We start from the raw sequence: 24330 nt of genomic DNA on the forward strand, positions 1-24330 counted from the left end.
TCCTGTGACTCTCCAGTCTCTTTTTTTAATGTGCTGCTACTACTGCTACTACTGCTTGCACCCTTGCTGTCTGTGTTGGCTAGTACCTCTACTACCACCAATACACCTACACTGCCATCTGCTACAAGCAGGCCTGAGGCCTGCCCCACTACAGGGCTTTGTCCTCCTGTGACTGTCCAGTCTCTTTTTTTTAATGTGCTGCTACTACTGCTACTACTGCTTGCACCCTTGCTGTCTGTGTTGGCTAGTACCTCTACTACCACCAATACACCTACACTGCCGCCCGTCTGCTACAAGCAGGCCTACCCCACCACAGGGCTATGTCCTGTGACTGTCGTCCAGTCTCTTTTTTTAATGTGCTGCTGCTACTACCAGTCTACCACCCTTGCTGTCTGTGTTGGCTAGTCTACCTCTACTACCACCAATACACCTCCACTGCCGTCTGCTACAAGCAGGCCTGAGGCCTGCCCCACCACAGGGCTATGTCCTCCTGTGACTGTCCAGTCTCTTTTTTTAATGTGCTGCTACTACTGCTACTACTGCTTGCACCCTTGCTGTCTGTGTTGGCTACCTCGACTACTACCACCAATACACCTCCACTGCCGCCCGTCTGCTACAAGCAGGCCTGAGGCCTGCCCCACCACAGGGCTTTGTCCTCCTCTGACTGTCCAGTCTCTTTTTTTAATGTGCTGCTACTACTGCTTGCACCCTTGCTGTCTGTGTTGGCTACCTCGACTACTACCACCAATACACCTCCACTGCCGCCCGTCTGCTACAAGCAGGCCTGAGGCCTGCCCCACCACAGGGCTTTGTCCTCCTGTGACTGTCCAGTCTCTTTTTTTAATGTGCTACTACTACTACTACTACTACTACCACCCTTGCTGTCTGTGTTGGCTACCTCTACTACCACCAATACACCTCCACTGCCGCCCGTCTGCTACAAGCAGGCCTACCCCACCACAGGGCTTTGTCCTGTGACTGTCGTCCAGTCTCTTTTTTTAATGTGCTGCTGCTACTACCAGTCTACCACCCTTGCTGTCTGTGTTGGCTAGTCTACCTCTACTACCACCAATACACCTCCACTGCCGTCTGCTACAAGCAGGCCTGAGGCCTGCCCCACTACAGGGCTTTGTCCTCCTGTGACTGTCCAGTCTCTTTTTTTTAATGTGCTGCTACTACTGCTACTACTGCTTGCACCCTTGCTGTCTGTGTTGGCTAGTACCTCTACTACCACCAATACACCTACACTGCCGCCCGTCTGCTACAAGCAGGCCTACCCCACCACAGGGCTATGTCCTGTGACTGTCGTCCAGTCTCTTTTTTTAATGTGCTGCTGCTACTACCAGTCTACCACCCTTGCTGTCTGTGTTGGCTAGTCTACCTCTACTACCACCAATACACCTCCACTGCCGTCTGCTACAAGCAGGCCTGAGGCCTGCCCCACCACAGGGCTATGTCCTCCTGTGACTGTCCAGTCTCTTTTTTTAATGTGCTGCTACTACTGCTACTACTGCTTGCACCCTTGCTGTCTGTGTTGGCTACCTCGACTACTAGTCTACCACCAATACACCTCCACTGCCGCCCGTCTGCTACAAGCAGGCCTGCCCCACCACAGGGCTTTGTCCTGTGACTGTCGTCCAGTGTCTTTTAATGTGCTGCTACTACTCACCCTTGCCAATAAAAAGGGTCAATTTTTGGAGGGCTTGTCAAAAGCCATTGCTTGTTGCTTTAATGCTTTTACATCCATGTATGGAAGAACCCCGGCAGGCATCTGCCAATAAAAAGGGTCAATTTTTGGAGGGCTTGTCAAAAGCCATTGCTTGTTGCTTTTACATCCATGTATGGAAGAACCCCGGCAGGCATCTGCCAATAAAAAGGGTCAATTTTTGGAGGGCTTGTGAAAAGCCATTGCTTGTTGCTTTAATGCTTTTACATCCATGTATGGAAGAACCCCGGCAGGCATCTGCCAATAAAAAGGGTCAATTTTTGGAGGGCTTGTGAAAAGCCATTGCTTGTTGCTTTTACATCCATGTATGGAAGAACCCCGGCATGCATCTGCCAATAAAAAGGGTCAATTTTTGGAGGGCTTGTGAAAAGCCATTGCTTGTTGCTTTAATGCTTTTACATCCATGTATGGAAGAACCCCGGCAGGCATCTGCCAATAAAAAGGGTCAATTTTTGGAGGGCTTGTGAAAAGCCATTGCTTGTTGCTTTAATGCTTTTACATCCATGTATGGAAGAACCCCGGCAGGCATCTGCCAATAAAAAGGGTCAATTTTTGGAGGGCTTGTCAAAAGCCATTGCTTGTTGCTTTTACATCCATGTATGGAAGAACCCCGGCAGGCATCTGCCAATAAAAAGGGTCAATTTTTGGAGGGCTTCTCAAAAGCCATTGCTTGTTGCTTTAATGCTTTTACATCCATGTATGGAAGAACCCCGGCAGGCATCTGCCAATAAAAAGGGTCAATTTTTGGAGGGCTTGTGAAAAGCCATTGCTTGTTGCTTTTACATCCATGTATGGAAGAACCCCGGCAGGCATCTGCCAATAAAAAGGGTCAATTTTTGGAGGGCTTGTCAAAAGCCATTGCTTCTTCTTTTACCACCTTATATGTATGAACCCTGGCAGGCATCAGCCGCCTAAAATGGTTAATTTTTGTACCTTTTTTAACAATGCATTAAGCATACAACATGCACAAGTGCAGTGGTTTCTGTTAGTTATCTCCGTGTCCCATCCGTTTTCCTAGAGCCATACATGTTGGCGTAACTTTGACACCAACTTTGCATTAAAGACAGCTCAAAAGTACTTGGATACACTCATGGGTGACCTAAGAGTGTTATACAGGGCTTCTAGGGCTTTAAAACAGTGTTATACACGATTTTTAGGGGCTTTCTTGTATTACAGGTTCGGTCAGAACTAGTTCGGTCCGAATCGAACTTTTGCACGAAATTCGGCGAACTTGCCGAACCGAACTTTTCATAAGTTCGCTCATCTCTACTTACGGAACAAAGACAAACGGACTGAATGAATTTGGAGGCATCCAGAGGTACAGTATGGACGATAGATTTTTAAAAAAGTGATCAGCAATATGGTCTTGTATGTATGTACTTGAGGCTTTATACAGTTGCCTAGTTGTAACTTCTGCAGGGCAAGTACTAGGAATTTTACATTTTCCCCAGCTTGGAGGTCATTATTATTGGAAGATACTCAATTCTGTTAATAATATATTACAAAAATGCAAGTTAAAAAATAAAGTGGCTTTAAAATGAATAGCTGCCTATAATATGTAGCTTTTAAAAAAAATAAAATTAAAAAATTAAAATAATTGCAGTCAAATGTGCAGATGAAAGTGACCTAAGGGATGAAATGTTTTTTTTTTTACAATACACTCTATAAATCAAATAATATTTAACAAATTTGCTGTGTGGCATCAACTCAGTCTAGATATGGGTATGTGCTATGATAATGGACTGTGTAAAAGATTGTTACGACCCTGTTTACTACAAAGAAATTGCGTATTTGTACAACAAATTACCGCCTACCTATTTGGTGCTGAGTACAAATTGCCTTTTCAGTTTTTAATTTGCTTCATTGGAATCTGAGTTGCAATTTGGATGAAATAACAGTGTTCATAACTAATCTAATATTAGATCGATACAACCCACCTACTCATGAAACAACCAGGCTTAATGTCTTACAGTCCTAAATAATGTCCGTCCAGTAGAACATCAGCCAAATACAGGCTAAGAAATAATATGTTACATAAACTCCAGATCAGAAATCTACTAATATGGCTCATGATGTCTATATAAGCATTGAGTAAACTGCTACTATACCAACATTCGTACCTGCGCGAGTATTTAATAAAAGATTAAGCTAATGTGAGAATTTCACACATGGTGTTTTGATAAAACGAACAAGTGTTTTACAAATATATTATTACTGCTTTGATCACAATAAGGTTACAAGTCACTCAAAATTGTTTCAATTTATATAAAATTGATACATTGTTAATGGGCTCAAAACTTCTTTACAAATATGGAATATGACATATAGTATAACAGCTAGGAGGGGTGTTTAGGTTGTTTACACATGTGTCATAACAATCTACTAGATGTGATATAAATTAATTTCCTTGTAAATTTCTCAGCTAGATAATCTTCTATAAGAATGTACATAAGGAAATAAAGACACATGGCACAGTTATAGAAAGTGCCAACAGTACGTAATACTTACAGAAATGGTGTGAATACTATATATTGCTGTACTATTGCCAAAACCATTCAATGAGGTATAGATCCTAAAGTATTATGATAAAGTGCAGTTGTAACATACATAACTATTAAATCAATTTTCCAGCAGATATGACAGGCGTGTTAGAATAATCCATTCACACATTATAGTCAACATAAAATACCCCTAGTATACCGATTTGATACTATAACTTACATGATGCAAAATTAATGAGACGTCTCATCATGCAATACCAGAAAGCACCATTTTAATCTTTTTAAAAAACCTACTGCAATGTTTAAAATTAAAATAAAGGAAAGGATAAAAAGAAAGCAATTTCAGAAAGTTGGCAATGATGGGTTTAACATAGTCATGCATTATATACAGTAGTGTCCTTTCAGTTTATTCACTTTTTGGGGCATATAAATCTGGTGTTCAAAGTATAAACATCTAACCCCATTTTTGTGATACCCTAAGGATAAGGTCAAGCGAACCCAAAATTTCCTAAGCGTCTCATCAAACAAAATATTTGGAGTATTATTGCATTCAGAACACTCAGTTATTTCAGGTTTGGTGGGTTTTATAGTTGTTATATTCTACCGATGTGATCCGGGCCGGCATCAACAGACAGCAAGCTCAGGCAGATGACTGGGCCCACTGAAGGAGGAAGGACCCACCGCTGCTCTTTGTCCTGCATTATGCACTTTGTAATTTCTTTTGAGGAATGAAGTTGTAAAATGTTATTTTTATGTACTTTTACAAAAATCACGTTTAGGACCAAAATTGCAGTAGCAATGGCTAAACTCAGTAGACGGTAAATGCTAGAATGCAAGTCTATGGCTCATCCCCACCTCTCCTGAATGAAATCAAGAGAATGTGAGGGGAACCAAATGGGAACGATGCTAAGTGTCACAGCCACTGTATTCTATAGACAGACGAGAGGTCGAGCACCAGTACTGTAATATTTACTAAGAACCTCATGTTTGTACATTTTTATGTTTCTGAGCCACAATAGATCAAGTATAGCAAGTGGATGTGTGGTCCAGGTTTACTTTTTCTTTTCTCCCCGGTGGATAGATGTATATATATATATATATATATATATAAATATATATATATATATATATATACACTACCGTTCAAAAGTTTGGGGTCACCCAGACTATTTTGTGTTTTCCATGAAAACTCACACTTATATTTATCATATGAGTTGCAAAATGACTAGAAAATATAGTCAAGACATTGACAAGGTTAGAAATAATGATTTTTATTTTAAATAATAATTTTCTCCTTCAAACTTTGCTTTCGTCAAAGAATGCTCCATTTGCAGCAATTACATCATTGCAGACCTTTGGCATTCTAGCTGTTAATTTGCTGAGGTAATCGGGAGAAATTTCACCCCATGCTTCCAGAAGCCCCTCCCACAAGTTGGATTGGCTTGATGGGCACTTCTTGCGTACCATACGGTCAAGCTGCTCCCACAACAGCTCTATGGGGTTGAGATCTGGTGACTGCGCTGGCCACTCCATTACAGATAGAATACCAGCTGCCTGCTTTTTCCCTAAATAGTTCTTGCATAATTTGGTGTGCTTTGGGTCATTGTCCTGTTGTAGGATGAAATTGGCTCCAATCAAGCGCTATCCACAGGGTATGGCATGGCGTTGCAAAATGGAGTGATAGCCTTCCTTATTCAAAATCCCTTTTACCTTGTACAAATCTCCCACTTTACCAGCACCAAAGCAACCTCAGACCATCACATTACCTCCACCATGCTTGACAGATGGCGTCAGGCACTCTTCCAGCATCTTTTCAGTTGTTCTGCGTCTCACAAATGTTCTTCTGTGTGATCCGAACACCTCAAACTTCGATTCGTCTGTCCATAACACTTTTTTCCAATCTTCCTCTGTCCAATGTCTGTGTGCTTTTGCCCATATTAATCTTTTCCTTTTATTAGCCAGTCTCAGATATGGCTTTTTCTTTGCCACTCTGCCCTGAAGGCCAGCATCCTGGAGTCACCTCTTCACTGTAGACGTTGACACTGGCATTTTGCGGGTACTATTTAATGAAGCTGCCAGTTGAGGACCTGTGAGGCGTCTATTTCTCAAACTAGAGACTCTAATGTACTTGTCTTGTTGCTCAGTTGTGCAGCGGGGCCTCCCACTTCTCTTTCTACTCTGGTTAGAGCCTGTTTGTGCTGTCCTCTGAAAGGAGTAGTACACACCGTTGTAGGAAATTTTCAGTTTCTTGGCAATTTCTTGCATGGAATAGTCTTCATTTCTAAGAACAAGAATAGACTGTCGAGTTTCACATGAAAGCTCTCTTTTTCTAGCCATTTTGAGAGTTTATTCGAACACACAAATGTAATGCTCCAGATTCTCAACTAGCTCAAAGGAAGGTCAGTTTTATAGCTCCTCTAAACATCAAAACTGTTTACAGCTTTGCTAACATAATTGCACAAGGGTTTTCAAATGTTTTCTAATCATCCATTAGCCTTCTAACACAGTTAGCAAACACAATGTACCATTAAAACACTGGAGTGATGGTTGCTGGAAATGGGCCTCTATACACCTATGTAGATATTGCTTTAAAAACTCAGACGTTTGCAGCTAGAATAGTCATTTAGCACATTAACAATGTATAGAGTGTATTTCTGATTAATTTAATGTTATCTTCATTGAAAAAAACTGTGCTTTTCTTTCAAAAATAAGAAAATTTCTACGTGACCCTAAACTTTTGAATGGTAGTATATATATATATATATATATATAATATGAAAATATTACATACGTATTGTATATTAATAGTATGGATAATGGTTGTTCTAAAAGTGCATATGTACTGTAATATTTATAATGGTAGGAATGATTTTCCCGTCGCAAATTCTGCATTGCACCATATAGGAGGTTCTCAGCTGATTATAATAAAAACATAAAAGCATAGACTAGAGCACTCTGTAGTTGTGAATTTGCAGTATTCTTTTATTCAGAAAATAGTGTAACGTTTTGGCCTGTAGTTGACCTTCATCAAACACTTTTGCCGTAGTAAGTAGGGAAGGACTGCTAAGAAGTGTGGTGCTAGGAAGTGGTGGTGTAGTTCTCAATGGAGCACCACACGTCAGTAATAGTGATATTGTCAGGTCCGTATTTCACACCGAATAACCACCTCTGTAAATTGAAAGCTGAAGGCATGCCTGGAAAGAAGTAAACCAGCCAAAGATGTTTGGTACACAGCTTCCCTTGATCAGACAAGGAGAGAACTGAACTTTATTCAGAACAAAGAAACACACAGAGAAAAGACACATGCCACTCGCTAGAGATGTGGCACTTGCTTAAGTCCCATTGGCTCCTCAGCTGTAAGTTCTCCTGTACATTCTTCTGCACACTCCTCTTTGCATTCCAGGGGGTGGTGTCTTCCATAGGTGTGTTATGCAGGCTCTTTGTGCTCCATGAATCCAATCTCTTTGTGTAATATACTGAATATATATATGTCAGGATAATATTTTTCAAACAATATACATGGTAATGATCCCTGACAGTCCCCCCTAAAAATATTATTACTCTATCCCTGAGTCTTGCCTATCAACCTACCACTCACCACTCGAACCAGGTGGGTAGGGGTTTTGGATTTCTTCACCAGCTTGAGACGAGCTACTCCTGATGAGTAACCCCTCTTTGTACCTGGACTTCCAAGGTTTCAGAGTGGTCCTAACTTTCCCTATTCTCCTCAGGATACAGGATGGTTGTCTTGGTATAATCTACAAACCGCTGCTGGTTGTAATATATATATATATAGGAGGGTTCCTCCAGCTCACCTTTGCAGATATGCTGAGTCATTCAAGCACGGATCCCCGTGTCGGCACACGTGTAAGTACAGGAAAAAACAAAGAATTGGATCCAGCGAAGAGTCTGTTAGGTTCTGTTAAAATATAGGAAACTTCTTCCAAGTTTTAATGAAGCAAAGGATAAAACATGTGCAATGAAATGTGAATTCCCAAGCATGCAGTAGAGGGATGAACAGCAAATGGAGCGGTGCCTACGCGTTTCTGACGCTGACTGCGTCCTTAGTCATGGCTGCTGTTCCTTTGCTTCATTAAAACTTGGAAGAAGTTTCCTATATTTTAACAGAACCTAACAGACTCTTCGCTGGATCCAATTCTTTGTTTTTTCCTGTACATTTTTGTTAATGGTAATAATTGTCGCACTGTCACTTACTGTCCTAAGGGACTTTTACCACTGCAGATATAACAGGTCATGGGCAGCACAGTGACCTTCACTTCACACCTTCACATAAACTCCTCAGATTGTAATTTGCAGCACCGTGGCATATTTACACACATTATAATTATAAACCTCAGACATTATAAACAATAGGGCCTCAACTAATAACATAATGCTATCACCAATCTCATGCTATCACCCTCAGGTTTCGGGTCCCATCAGTTCATTGCCAGTCCTGTACATCATCGTCCCCTTCTTCTCCTGTCTTCTGCTCTTCACTGACTGTCACCATCAGGGTAACCCACACAATTGTGGAGTCAGACTACATTGGTGTCAAGTGGGGGAGTTATTATTACCCCCTCCTAGCCACTTACTTATCAAAACACTTGATACTGCTGACGGATTCACTCAGGTCTTTGGTCTTTACTTTGATCTTTGCTGATGTCATCAGGACTTGGTTTGGTCCTTCTCATGTGTCAGACACCGTCTCCTTTAGTTTACGTCATCAGGCTGTACATAGCACCTCATACTGTGAGCCTGTGGTGGGATCCCACGTAGGCGGATTAGTGGAGTTGTATTGTGACTATCACAAACCCTCCGCATCTGTACTCTTCCTCTGGCAAGTTACTTGTCTGGGCGGCTGCTTAGAATTGTGACACTGCCGTCAGTTCATGATAAACGCGTTGTACTGGCTCAGGCTGTGCCTGCCGCATCTCAGTGATGGAGTTCATCGTGTTAAAAGTCTTTTAGTTCATGTTTACTGGCACTTGGTGGGGACCCCCAACTGTTGTCAATTGTTAAAATAAATACTAATCTGGTGATAACATCATCCGCATACATTATAAACGTTGTTCTAAGTACATACAATAATGTCAGGCCCTTAAACGACATCAAACACCTTTATATAAGGAAAAAAAAACTTCTCTGTTACAATGGACAGGGCACCTAGAAGATGTGTAATTATTGGGTACATTTGCACTTGGTGATACTTTTTCAGCAGGATTTGTACCTTGATCTCAGCTGATTGTCTAGAACATCTCCACCTCACAAAAACATACACAGGTTCCACATGTTTATCTGACAAGTGTCTCAAACCAATTTTTTCTTACTCTAATCTGGTTCGTTCTACCTGGGAAGGCCTCTCAAGGTCGGTTCTCTTCGTGGGAGGCGGGTATGATAAGGTTGGCACCGGTCTGCCAGGACTGTTCTGTAGGCAAATCAAACAGCTCTAACAGAATTTAGCAGCAACAGCTGTAAAGCCTGGGACATACCAATTAGATCTTACCACGTCGATCCTTGCAGTCTTGGGGCATATGTGAGGTCATACACCATCAATACAAGTGCTATCAAGAATGCATTGGGCACTACCGGTGTACCTTCCTTTATCCGTACACATTCTGTTAGAATCTGGTTCTCACGCCTTCTGCTCCCAGTTGGACTCTTCCTGTGAAGAACAAGCTTTTCATAGCCTAATCAGTAATTGATCTTAATCAGATAATTAACTTGAAGAAAAACATTAACAATGACCGATTTATGTTAAACGTTCACACTGGTCAGTAACTAAAACTGATACCTACAAACTGATTCTTCTTCTTTATATATATATATATATATATATATATATATATATATATATATATATATATATATATATACACTGCACAGAATTCTCTGCTCTAAAATTTCCCTTTCACAACAACACCAAAAATAAACAAATAAAAATGTTTTCGAATGGGAATATTCCGCTTCTGTACCTTTTATCTGACACATCCAACAGTCCAATGCTGAGGCTGATCCAGAACTTTAATTCACTGTATTCTACGATATATATTTACTTGTGCTCCCACAAAGTATAGGAAATTGTAATTCACTGAAGTGATATATGAGTAAAACTTATACATTTTATTTCATAACTCTCTAAAAACAGGGGTATAGTCACCACTGTGAAAAGCCCCACCGTGTGCATTAAAAACGTATTAAACACATACTCCAAATCCTGGTTCGTTTGTGAACCCTCTCTGACTGGGTATACTTGAAAGATACAAATATGGGATCAACGTTTCAACATTGGTGTAACAGTGGATTAGACCCTAAAACACACCAGAGCCTGCAGTTACCGCTCCTAAATCTCCTGGTGCTAAGGTGCACAACAGTGCCACTGTCCCCTACGCTATGATCCCTCTCTAACCTGACCCTACGCGTTTCTATACATATCATCAGGGGTCTGTAACTTGGTCATTCTGGCTAGGATGCCAGCGATATTAATTCATTAGCAGATATTCTGCTGTACAACACGGAAGCGTGCACGCATGGATGTCAGCGGCACGCTTCACTCGGGACTCAGAGTTGATATAACTAATACTCTTCCCCCGGGCCTTGGCAGTGCACTTTGAAACAGCCAATCACAATAGCCCACCTCATTCGTGACGCCTGACCATGTGACTCCCGGCCGTCAGCTGACCTACCCGGAAGTAACATCGACAACATCAAACGAACGCCCAGGCGCAGTGGGAGGCTGTAAGCGCATCTCCTTACTGCACAAAAGCCCATTCTCATCGAGGATGGAGTATAATAATAACAAATAGGTATACCTATAAGCAAAGGTCAATTAACACTCAGATGATTTATAGAAAAATTACAAAGCTTTATTAGGACATAAATACACACATAGTAAATGATAAAAATAGAACCATGCTATGCAGAGAGTGTCCTGCAGTTGGAAGCAATACAGAAAAATTGGGATCCAAAAAGTATCGTACGGTGCAGAGATTCGGCGTTTAGTAATAAACATAAATTATATAACAAAAGTCAAGTGACACATGTATTAACGCCCAGTGTTCCCTGCATGTACTATTGTAAAGTCTAAACATGGGCCAGATGTAAGGTCAAAAGAAGACTTACCCATGAGTGATTGCTCCTGCAACTGCAGAGACACCAACCCGACGCGCGTTTCGGCAGAAATGCCTTCGTCCGGGGGTGGTATCTCTCCAGCGGAACAAGGTATTTAAACAGCCAATATCCAATAAAAATGGTAGGGGCACATACGGAGAGATAATCAATGTGATAAGCCACTATAGAGCGACACGCGTGAGGTACAGAGCGAACCCGTGACGTACTTCCGGTACTGCGTCATCAGGGAGGACGGAACAGGAGCGCACCTGGCGCACATGCCACGCCCCTCCAGATGAAGACACATAGACGAAAGACGTCCGAGACACTCCCCCCTGACGTGAGCGCTGGGCTAGTCATCTATCAAAATATATAGTAAGTATGTGAACTCCGCCCTACATGGGATACACAGCTGTTAATGGAAAAGAAATAAGACAGAATAAAAGATGAGGCTACAAATAAGATATCAACACATATAGATGGAGCAGGTATTAGAGAAATAATACTGATCATAATGAGACATAATACAGCATATTATATATAGATCGAAGGTTAACAATAACAATGTGGTCTCAAAACTGTAGATACATAAAATAATAAAAAATGAGAATAGGCATAGAATATGCCACAAATATTCTATATATATATATATGCTGTTTAAAAATAATAATAAATAATAATAATAAATTCCAAAACAATATATATACACGTACATACGCAAAACATATATATACATTATATACACCCACAAAAATATGGGGAAATTATGCATAGATCCATTAATAAATAATACATCAAAAATAAATAAAAAATGATGAAAACCAATGAAAAACTAAAAGATATACGTATAAGATATATGAAATGTGAATATGATACTAAAATACATAAAAAGTGTATATTATAGTGTATAAATATGAAATAATTGTTGTGTGAATGTAATGAACCAAAATTACATGATGTGATGCATTGTGACGTGAAAACAAAAAATGAAATGTTGAATATAAATATGACAAAGTGATATAATGAAATAGAAAATGCAACATATATGTATATATGAATAAGAATACATAAACATGCATATGTGTATAAGTGTGCGAAAATATACAGAAATATAGTATAAACAAACATGTTAATAAAAACAATTATTGTTGTATATAGTGAAAGTGAAACTGAAATAAAAGTGCCTACGAGAAATTTTTTTTTTTTTTTTTTTTTTTTTTTTTTCATTGGTTTCAAATAAGTCAACTATTAAATGTACTATGTGACAGATAATAATTGCATGAATAATAATATTTACATACATATTCCAAAGAAAATACATAAATAAATAAATAGGTATATGAGCTGATCCATGTCGTTCATCATCAACGGGTTGTGTTCCAATATGTCATCTCCATCTTTCCAGAAGAAATACAAATCTATGGTGCCTCGAACATTCATCTGTCTATATATAGGAAATACAAAAAGTATAATTAAAAACAGATTAAAAACAAGTTAAAAATGGGACCGCTGGGGATACCATAGGTCAAAGAAACGGTGCAAAGCTGAGAACTTCATTTAATCCTTGTGGAGAAAGGGTTTTGAGAGTCCAAATCCATTTCACCTCGCATTGAGCCAACTTTTGGCCAATGTCTCCCATTCGAATGCCCATCCTGATGCAATCAATGCCCTTAACTCTTAAACCTTTTGGATTGCACGCATGATGTGTTTTAAAATGACGGGCTATGGGTTTAAGTTTAAGTTGGTCCATAGAATCCATATTCTCTGCCCCAGCAATATCACGCATATGTTCCCTGACTCTCACTTTCAATTCTCTAGACGTTAGACCGATGTATATTTTTGGGCAGGGACATGTGGCGTAATATACGACAGCTTTTGTAGAGCAATTAATATGTTGCGTGATTTTGTATGTTTTTTCCCCTTTTGCGTCAACAAATGTGGTGGCCCGGTCAATGTTTGGACATGCCACACAATGTCCACATGGAGTGCAGCCCCATTTTGGTCCCTTGGTCCCAAAGGGGGATTTTAAATTTTTCGGTTGATAGTGGCTTCTCACTAAATGGTCTCGCAAATTGCGAGAACGACGAGCCGATACACATGGGAATTGTGTGACATGTCTTTCAATGTTAGGGTCTGCCAAGAGAATAGGCCAAAATTGTCTCAAAATAGCGTTCATCTGAGGCCATCTGGAGTGATAGTTTGTGGTGAACCTAACTCTGGAGTCAATTTGTTGTATTTTTTTGGAGAATAACAAATTCTCCCTTGGGGTTGTTTTTGCGCGATGATATGCTGTTTTAATACACCTTTTGCTATACCCACGACTCAAAAAACGTTCTGTTAGTGCAAACGCCTGTTTCTCAAAAATTTCCTCTGATGAACAAATTCTTTTAATTCTAAGAAATTGCCCAATAGGTACAGCTCTTATAATATGTGTCGGGTGGGAAGACGACGCATGGAGTAATGCGTTGACAGAAGTCGATTTTCTGAAAACGTCTGTCTGTAGAAACCCTTGTTGGTCCTTGAACAATTTAACATCCAAAAAGTCTATCTGATCTTTATGATACTGATAGGTAAGTTTGATGTTCAGATTGTTAGTATTTAAACTGTCCATAAAGTGCTTCAAAGAGTCTGGGGTACCCCTCCAGATGATCAGGATGTCGTCTATGTACCTGGCCCAAAATATGACCTGGTCCATAGAGACATCCCGACCCCCATCCAACAGGTTCCTCTCCCACAGCCCCAGGAACAGATTAGCATATGAGGGTGCGCATGCAGCCCCCATTGCTGTGCCCTGAAGCTGTAGGAAGAAGGACCCGTTGAAGGTAAAAAAATTGTGCGTGAGAATATATTCAAGAAGACTCAATAGAAATTCTCTAAAAGATGTTTCCATATTCTCCATCGATAGAAAATAGGACACTGCTCGCAAGCCATCAGTGTGCCGAATGCTTGTGTAAAGCGACTCGACATCACAGGTTACGAGCAGCATATCATCCTCCATATTAATGCCATTGATCTTTTGTAGTAGATCTGTTGTATCGCGAGTGTAAGATGGTAAGTTTTTAACAATGTCTTTCAAATGATGATCAATAAACAGACATATTTTTTCCGTGAGACTACCTTTGCCGGAAATAATAGGGCGACCAGGTGGAATTGTGGCATTCTTATGGATTTTAGGTAGCAAATATAAGGTTGGAATAGTCAGTTCAGAAATGGTAAGTGCTAAATGCACATCCTTTGATATGATATTCTTCTGTACCGCTGTGTTCAAAAGTTTCTGAAGGTCAAGTCTGTAAGCAGAGAGAGGGTTATAGGTCATTTTTTTGTAGCATTCTGCGTTATGTAACTGGCGATAGGCCTCTGCCTCATACATTTTGCAGGGCCACACAACTATGTTGCCGCCTTTGTCCGCCGCTTTGAATACTATGTCGTCCATTTTGGCAATTTGCCGAAGACTTTGACGTTCTATATTTGTGAGATTGTCACATCTCACACTCCTAGATATTTTTTCAAATTCTCTGCTTACAGACTTGACAAACATATCAACAGCCGGGCAAACAGCCAAAGAAGGAAATCGTTTGGACTTAATTTTCAGATGTGCAGGTATTTTACCTGTTGTATCCGTATCTTGTTCATTAAGGAGCTCTTCCAGGGCACGTAAGGCTAGTTGTTCTTCCATAGTAGTGAAGGTTTCCTCAGAAACGGGCCTATAGAAAAATTTCTTATATATCAAAGACCTGCCAAATATATGCAAGTCCTTGATAGCAGAAAAAACATCAAAGTTATATAGCAAAAGGTGTATTAAAACAGCATATCATCGCGCAAAAACAACCCCAAGGGAGAATTTGTTATTCTCCAAAAAAATACAACAAATTGACTCCAGAGTTAGGTTCACCACAAACTATCACTCCAGATGGCCTCAGATGAACGCTATTTTGAGACAATTTTGGCCTATTCTCTTGGCAGACCCTAACATTGAAAGACATGTCACACAATTCCCATGTGTATCGGCTCGTCGTTCTCGCAATTTGCGAGACCATTTAGTGAGAAGCCACTATCAACCGAAAAATTTAAAATCACCCTTTGGGACCAAGGGACCAAAATGGGGCTGCACTCCATGTGGACATTGTGTGGCATGTCCAAACATTGACCGGGCCACCACATTTGTTGACGCAAAAGGGGAAAAAACATACAAAATCACGCAACATATTAATTGCTCTACAAAAGCTGTCGTATATTACGCCACATGTCCCTGCCCAAAAATATACATCGGTCTAACGTCTAGAGAATTGAAAGTGAGAGTCAGGGAACATATGCGTGATATTGCTGGGGCAGAGAATATGGATTCTATGGACCAACTTAAACTTAAACCCATAGCCCGTCATTTTAAAACACATCATGCGTGCAATCCAAAAGGTTTAAGAGTTAAGGGCATTGATTGCATCAGGATGGGCATTCGAATGGGAGACATTGGCCAAAAGTTGGCTCAATGCGAGGTGAAATGGATTTGGACTCTCAAAACCCTTTCTCCACAAGGATTAAATGAAGTTCTCAGCTTTGCACCGTTTCTTTGACCTATGGTATCCCCAGCGGTCCCATTTTTAACTTGTTTTTAATCTGTTTTTAATTATACTTTTTGTATTTCCTATATATAGACAGATGAATGTTCGAGGCACCATAGATTTGTATTTCTTCTGGAAAGATGGAGATGACATATTGGAACACAACCCGTTGATGATGAACGACATGGATCAGCTCATATACCTATTTATTTATTTATGTATTTTCTTTGGAATATGTATGTAAATATTATTATTCATGCAATTATTATCTGTCACATAGTACATTTAATAGTTGACTTATTTGAAACCAATGAAAAAAAAAAAAAAAAAAAAAAAAAAAAAATTTCTCGTAGGCACTTTTATTTCAGTTTCACTTTCACTATATACAACAATAATTGTTTTTATTAACATGTTTGTTTATACTATATTTCTGTATATTTTCGCACACTTATACACATATGCATGTTTATGTATTCTTATTCATATATACATATATGTTGCATTTTCTATTTCATTATATCACTTTGTCATATTTATATTCAACATTTCATTTTTTGTTTTCACGTCACAATGCATCACATCATGTAATTTTGGTTCATTACATTCACACAACAATTATTTCATATTTATACACTATAATATACACTTTTTATGTATTTTAGTATCATATTCACATTTCATATATCTTATACGTATATCTTTTAGTTTTTCATTGGTTTTCATCATTTTTTATTTATTTTTGATGTATTATTTATTAATGGATCTATGCATAATTTCCCCATATTTTTGTGGGTGTATATAATGTATATATATGTTTTGCGTATGTACGTGTATATATATTGTTTTGGAATTTATTATTATTATTTATTATTATTTTTAAACAGCATATATATATATATATATAGAATATTTGTGGCATATTCTATGCCTATTCTCATTTTTTATTATTTTATGTATCTACAGTTTTGAGACCACATTGTTATTGTTAACCTTCGATCTATATATAATATGCTGTATTATGTCTCATTATGATCAGTATTATTTCTCTAATACCTGCTCCATCTATATGTGTTGATATCTTATTTGTAGCCTCATCTTTTATTCTGTCTTATTTCTTTTCCATTAACAGCTGTGTATCCCATGTAGGGCGGAGTTCACATACTTACTATATATTTTGATAGATGACTAGCCCAGCGCTCACGTCAGGGGGGAGTGTCTCGGACGTCTTTCGTCTATGTGTCTTCATCTGGAGGGGCGTGGCATGTGCGCCAGGTGCGCTCCTGTTCCGTCCTCCCTGATGACGCAGTACCGGAAGTACGTCACGGGTTCGCTCTGTACCTCACGCGTGTCGCTCTATAGTGGCTTATCACATTGATTATCTCTCCGTATGTGCCCCTACCATTTTTATTGGATATTGGCTGTTTAAATACCTTGTTCCGCTGGAGAGATACCACCCCCGGACGAAGGCATTTCTGCCGAAACGCGCGTCGGGTTGGTGTCTCTGCAGTTGCAGGAGCAATCACTCATGGGTAAGTCTTCTTTTGACCTTACATCTGGCCCATGTTTAGACTTTACAATAGTACATGCAGGGAACACTGGGCGTTAATACATGTGTCACTTGACTTTTGTTATATAATTTATGTTTATTACTAAACGCCGAATCTCTGCACCGTACGATACTTTTTGGATCCCAATTTTTCTGTATTGCTTCCAACTGCAGGACACTCTCTGCATAGCATGGTTCTATTTTTATCATTTACTATGTGTGTATTTATGTCCTAATAAAGCTTTGTAATTTTTCTATAAATCATCTGAGTGTTAATTGACCTTTGCTTATAGGTATACTTATGATATTTTAAGGTCAATACACCAAGTTTTACTTGGTTTCACATCAAACCTTTGTTGTCTGTATTTCAGCTAACAACTGTAGGTTTATTCCTGAATGTACAAATGAGTCATTTGTAATAACAAATAGGGTAAATATTGCGGATCAGCTCAAAACCGTAACTCAGCTGCCATAGATAAAGCACCTTCTCTGTAAATACACTTTGTATGGATAAATAAGCGATATTTATATTTGCCACACTTTAGAATCTGAAACACTTCTTTTGAAAGGAAAGACTATACCTGTTAACAATAAATGGTGTACTGCAAGTAACTGTATTGTAACCAGGGATAACAGCTACACACACACTTTAACAACCATAAGTAGTAACATTGAGATGTGTATTTAAATGAAACAGGTATAGTTTGTTTGCTCATTTAGACCTTCAGGCTGTACGCAAGCCAGTCTATAGATCCACTGGGCCTCTTTACGCAGAATAAGATTGTCCCAGTCCCCTCCCCGTTTTGGAGGACGTACCAGTTCAATCGCCTGGAATTTTAAGCATTCTGCTCTGCCCTGATGTTTTGCATGTACATGTTTGGATATGGGAGTATCTCTTTCATTTGTAACATCTCCAACATGTTCTCTAATGAGGCGCCAAAACTGCCGCACCGTTTTGCCCACATAATTCAGTGGGCATGGACATGTTATCAAATAAACCACCCCTGCTGTTTTGCAGTTAACAAAGTCTCGAATATCATACTCGACCTTGGTGGTAACACTTTTGAATTTTCTCCCATTTTGGATAAAGTCACAAGCCTTACAACTGCCACATCTATGTGTGCCTGGTATCTGCCTATTCAGCCAGGTTCCTTTTTGTGTTATAGGGTCAAAGCAGCTGTGCATCACCCTATCTCTGATGTTTTTGCCTCTGCGGAACGTGACTGCAGGCCGTTGTGTAATCTGATCCACCAAGTCCACATCTGCACTTAGGATACACCAGTATCTTTTTAATATTTGCATAATCTCAGATTGTTTGGAGTCATAAGTACCTATAAGTCTCGTAACCCTTTCCTCTTTACGTTGTCTAGGGACTAAAAGACTCTGCCTGTCTGCATCCCTCGCTCCCTCATAGGCCTTTCTGATTACCCCCTTAGGGAAGCCTCTCTCCTTCAATCTATTTGTGAGATCCTGTGCCTGTATCTCAAAATCAACCATCGAGCTACAGTTCCGGCGTACTCTCATAAATTGGCCTCTGGGGATACCTCGTTTGAGGGGATAAGGGTGTCAACTATCCCATTGTAAAAAGCTGTTAGTTGCTGTCTCCTTTTGGTGTACTTTAGTACGAATTGTGCCTTCCTTAGTTTTCATAATCTTTAGATCTAGAAAAGATCATTCCTGATCACTGATTTCACATGTAAACCTCAGCCCTATATTATTTTCATTAAGGGCTGCCACAAAGGTATTGAATTCCTCAACTGTGGAATTCCAAAGCAACAACACGTCATCAATGTATCTAATCCAGATACCTATTGATGAAGTCCACTTTGCAAATTTATCCCCAAACACTACTGTCTCTTCCCACCAGCCAAAATATAAATTCGCATAGGTGGGAGCAGTAGGACTCCCCATTGCTGTGCCACGTTGCTGATGAAAAATGCAGTCCTCAAAGATAAATACGTTCCTTTCTAACACAAAATGTAACAATTGCAACACAAGCTGGTTGTGAGCCACATATTGAGTGCCTCGAGATCTTAAAAAATATTCCACTGCCTCACAGCCAAGTCCATGTGGAATAGAGGAATACAATGCCTCCACGTCCAGGCTAGCCAAAAATGTATTTTGTTCCAGCGTAATACCATCAATTTGTTTTAAAACATCCATAGTGTCACGCACATATGATGTAAGACCTAGCACAAAGGGACGCAACACTTCATCTATGTATGTACTCACATTCTGGGTTAGATTATTGATACCTGATACAATAGGTCTGCCACGTAAGGGAGGGTACCCTTTATGAATTTTGGGCAGGCTATAAAAACATGCCATGATGGGAAATTGTGGAAACAAAAAGTTGAATTCACTAGCACTAATCAGGGAACTACTCTTTGCATCACGTAGGATGCCTAAAAGCTCCTTTTTGAATAGTGCTGTGGGGTTCTCCTTTAAAATGGTGTAACAGTCAGGATTGAGCAAGATGTCCTCACACATCCTCTTATAGTCTTCTCTACTCATAACCACGATATTCCCACCCTTATCGGATGCTTTCAGAATAATGTTTTGTCTTTTTTCTAAAGTGGTAAGAGCTACACGTTCAGACCAAGACAGATTGTTGTCTATTCCACTCCCATCCTGACCCAAAGCCTTAATCTCATCTCCCACCAAATCAACAAACAGATCTACATTTGTAAAGTCTCCCAGTGGCGGTAGTCTCCTACTTTTAGTTTTTAAATTGGTAAATGGACCTAGTCCTGGAGCTCTACTTGATTCCTCAAGCAACCCTTCCAAGGCTTCTAGGCCTTCCAAATCAGATTCTTCTAAACCCATTTCCAGACATTTCTTTCTATTGTGATGCTTAAAAAACTTTATCCATTTCAATTTGCGAGCAAACAAATTCAAATCCTTCACCCAGGTAAATGAATCAAATTTCACTGTGGGGACAAATGAAAGCCCCTTCTCCAGAAGCATGATCTCAGATGGACTTAGATTGTATCCAGATAAATTAATAATTTGTAACTTATCTGTTCCTCTTCCCTTTATAAATCCTTTTGCCCCCTCAGCATGTAGGGTGAAATGGGGGGATTGTTGGATAAAAAAATTACTGCCACTGTTGGAAGAAGCTCTTGCCCGGCCTCTATTCCTGCCTCTGGCACCCCCCCTATATTTTTGTCTACCGCCACTAGTCCCAAAGAATGGGCCCACTCTTTCAGAGTCTGTAGTTTCACTCTCAGATGTGGAAGGGTCAGATTCTCTTAACCCCTTAATGACCGCCGATACGTCTTTTTACGGCGGTCATTAGTGGGCTTTATTCTAGAGCGCCGCCATTCTACGTCGCTGCTGTAGAATAAAGTAAACAGAGCAGGGAGCCATGAAATCTCCCTGCTCTCAGCTGCCAGAGGCAGCTGAGGGCTGGGGGCGTCCCTGCTCTGCCGAGTGAGATCGATATTAGTATCGATCTCACCCGTTTAACCCTTCAGATGCGGTGCACAATAGCGAGCACCGCATCTGAATGGTTTTGGAGAGAGGGAGGGAGCTCCCTCTCATCTCACTGACACCCGGCGATAAAATCGCCGAGTGTCTGTGTCTTCTATGGCAGCCGGGGGTCTAATAAAGACCCCCAGGTCTGCCTGGAGCGAATGCCTGCTAGATCATGCCGCAGGCATGACCTAGCAGATGCCTGTCCGTTTTAAACGGACAGGCAGTAATACACTGCAATACAAAAGTATTGCAGTGTATTATAATAGCGATCGGAGGATAGTGAAGTCCCCTAGTGGGACTAGTAAAAAAGTAAAAAAAGTTTAATAAAGTTAATTTTAAAAAAAAGTGAAAAAAAAAAAAATGAAAAACCCAGCTTTTCCCCTTACAAAATGCTTTACTATTAAAAAAACTACAATAAAGCAAAAAAGTTACACATATTTGGTATCGCCGCGTCCGTAACGACCCCGACTATAAAGCTGTTACATTATTTAACCCGCACTGTGAACGCCGTAAAAAATAAAATAAAAAACAATGGAAAAATTGCTGTTTTCTGTTAATCCTGACTTTAAAAAAATTTGATAAAAAGTGATCAAAAAGTCGCATCTACTCTCAAATGGTACCAATAAAAACTACAAGTCGTCCCGCAAAAAACAAGACCTTATACAGCTATGCCGACGCAAAAATAAAAAAGTTACAGCTCTTTGAATGTGACAATGTAAAAATGTAAAAAATAATGTAGCAGAGTTCAAATCTACATCTCAACATAACAAAGTCGGGCACTAGTTTAACCCCCTGTAATGTACAACAGCCTGAAACAAAAATGACCTTTTCCTGACGAAAAGACATTTTATCTTTACAATGACATAACTCATGTGTGAAATCAAAAACAAAACAATTGTAGTTAGTTATTCAATAAAACAGAAAATATTATATCTGATAACATTGATTACTGCAAACCAATAAACTGTATATAAAAATAGTGAACGGTGGGGGGCACATACATTTTCAAAACTCCGTGTCTCACAATATCTGTAGTTTAATACATCTGAATTAACATCAAAACACATGAAATCTGATCACATCATAACACATAAATATCGTTACTTTTATAAACAACAGCGCATGCGCAAAGAGAAGAAATGTATTTAGGTTTGTAGACATTACTGATATATATATATCAAGTGGTTCAAGAATTTCTTCCAGACAATAAAAAAACGGAACAAGACGGTAAGAGCTACTTATATAGAAAGAATATACAACACATTTACAGTATTATAAGAACAATTGCATGTTATGGAAACATATCATTCAGTATGGACACTCTCTCCCAGAAAAATGCAGTGGACGGTCTGCTCGGAGAGAATGTCCATACTGCATTTTTCTGGGAGAGAGTGTCCATACTGAATGATATTGGACTGTTACCAGTGCTGTCTGAGCGGTAAATTTAACTGTACTTATATATGTCATTTAGGGTATTTGTTGGATCGTACCCAATTTAGTTTTGCCTGCTCCGGTCTGAGAGATATATTGTGGGTATTTGAGCCAGGAGCAACTACCATTATATTTATGAAAACATAGGTTTGAGATCATTATATATAATATTGTTTTTTGGTCCTGCCATGTTAATAGAGTAAGATGACCACTGACCTCCAGCACTAGGGTCTGGATTTCTGTAAAATTACTTTTTATTAAATGTGGGTTGTGAAACGAATAAAGTTAGAAAACTGTGAGACAGCTTTTATCTCCATCAGGTGGTTGGTTTTGGTGAGAAATATATTACAGGAGAAAAACATTTACATGCCGCTCTTTTATTAGGACATACTCTAGATAACTCTTACCCTCGTTTGTCTTATGGTGCTTTTTCATTGAAATATATATTGGCACATAATTTTTCAGCAATGTACTGTGTATTTATACTTATTTAACCTGAATTTCGAACTTTAGATTTAATTCTTCAATTCTGATTCTTTATACAGAGACTCTTGACCTTACTCCAGCAGAATCTGACTTCAGGTAAGAGTCCATAAGGGTACTCACGCAGCAGTGTTCGAATGCAGCCAAAACCCTGCTCACTTGTGGTGGCCAATGGCCAAACGATTTTTCAGAATATTATCAGCAAAATTGTGCAGCCATTCGCCACCACATGTGGGCAGGGTTTCGGACGCATCCAAACACCGCTATGTGGGACCATACTGTTAGAAGGAAAGCTAATAATTCTCTATAGAAAAAACATCCATGAAATGTTGGATCAGAATAAACCTGGTTTTCTTTACTCTCACTTGTATGACACTAAACTAATATATACTAGGGAACAGATTGCTTTGTATCTGGGGGCACTTGATATACCTCAATTGTCTGCAGAGAATAGGGAATATTTAAACGGCCCGTTGACTTTGGAGGAATTGGAAAAGACGGTGGCATCCATGGCTAATAATAAATCCCCGGGGGTTAATGGCCTTCCTTTGGAAATGTATAAGACATTTGGAAATACTCTACTCCCTCAGCTGCTTACGGTCTTCCATGAGGCATTTGAATCTGGGCATTTACCGTGTACTATGATGGAAGCAATTATTGTGGTTTTGCCTAAACCTGGTTAAGACCCTCTTATACCTGATTCGTATAGGCCTATATCATTACTCACTACGGATATTAAAATTCTAGCGAAGGTGCTGGCCCTCCAATTGGCTTCCGTAGTTTCCACAATTATGCATTCTGACGAGTAAAAAATAGCGCTGTATGTGGTTGACGCTCTTTTTTTTTTTTAGCTAATGCAAAAGGATCGTTTGGGGGGTAGCCATGGAGGTGATTGCTAATTTTGGAGGATACTCTGGGCTGGTTATTAATTGGTCTAAGTCTACCTTATTGCCATTAGATGTTCTTCAGGATGAAGTTTCTTATACTCAGTCTGGATTGCAGGGGGCGTCTGATTTCAAACATTTAGGAGTGGTGGTGACCCGTTGTCTGTCGGATTATGAAAAACGTAATCTCTCTCCCTTATTAGACATATTTAAGCGCACTATGGATGTCTGGACTAAGCTGCCTTTGTCTATGGTGGGCCAGGCGAATTTGATTAAAATGATCTACATGCCACAATTGTTGTATCTGCTGCATAATGCCCCAGAGTGGATACTATTCTGATTTTTCCATCAGGTCAATAGGTGCTTTCATGAACTTGTATGGTGTGGCAGATTTGCACGTATTAGATTGGAAACTCTCCAGCGACCAAAAACAGAGGGAGGCTTGGCAGTCCCTAACCCATGGGTGTACTTTCTGGCAGGTCAGCTTCAGCATGTGAGGTGATGGGAAGGGGAAGACAAAGACTCACAGGGAATTATACTACAAGGACTTTTTGAACAGAATAACCTGTATGCAATGTTGGATGCAGGGAAATTTAATTTGCTGGCGAATCGT

Source organism: Rhinoderma darwinii, chromosome 3, assembly GCF_050947455.1.
Source record: "Rhinoderma darwinii isolate aRhiDar2 chromosome 3, aRhiDar2.hap1, whole genome shotgun sequence".
In the NCBI taxonomy this organism is placed as follows: domain Eukaryota; kingdom Metazoa; phylum Chordata; class Amphibia; order Anura; family Rhinodermatidae; genus Rhinoderma; species Rhinoderma darwinii.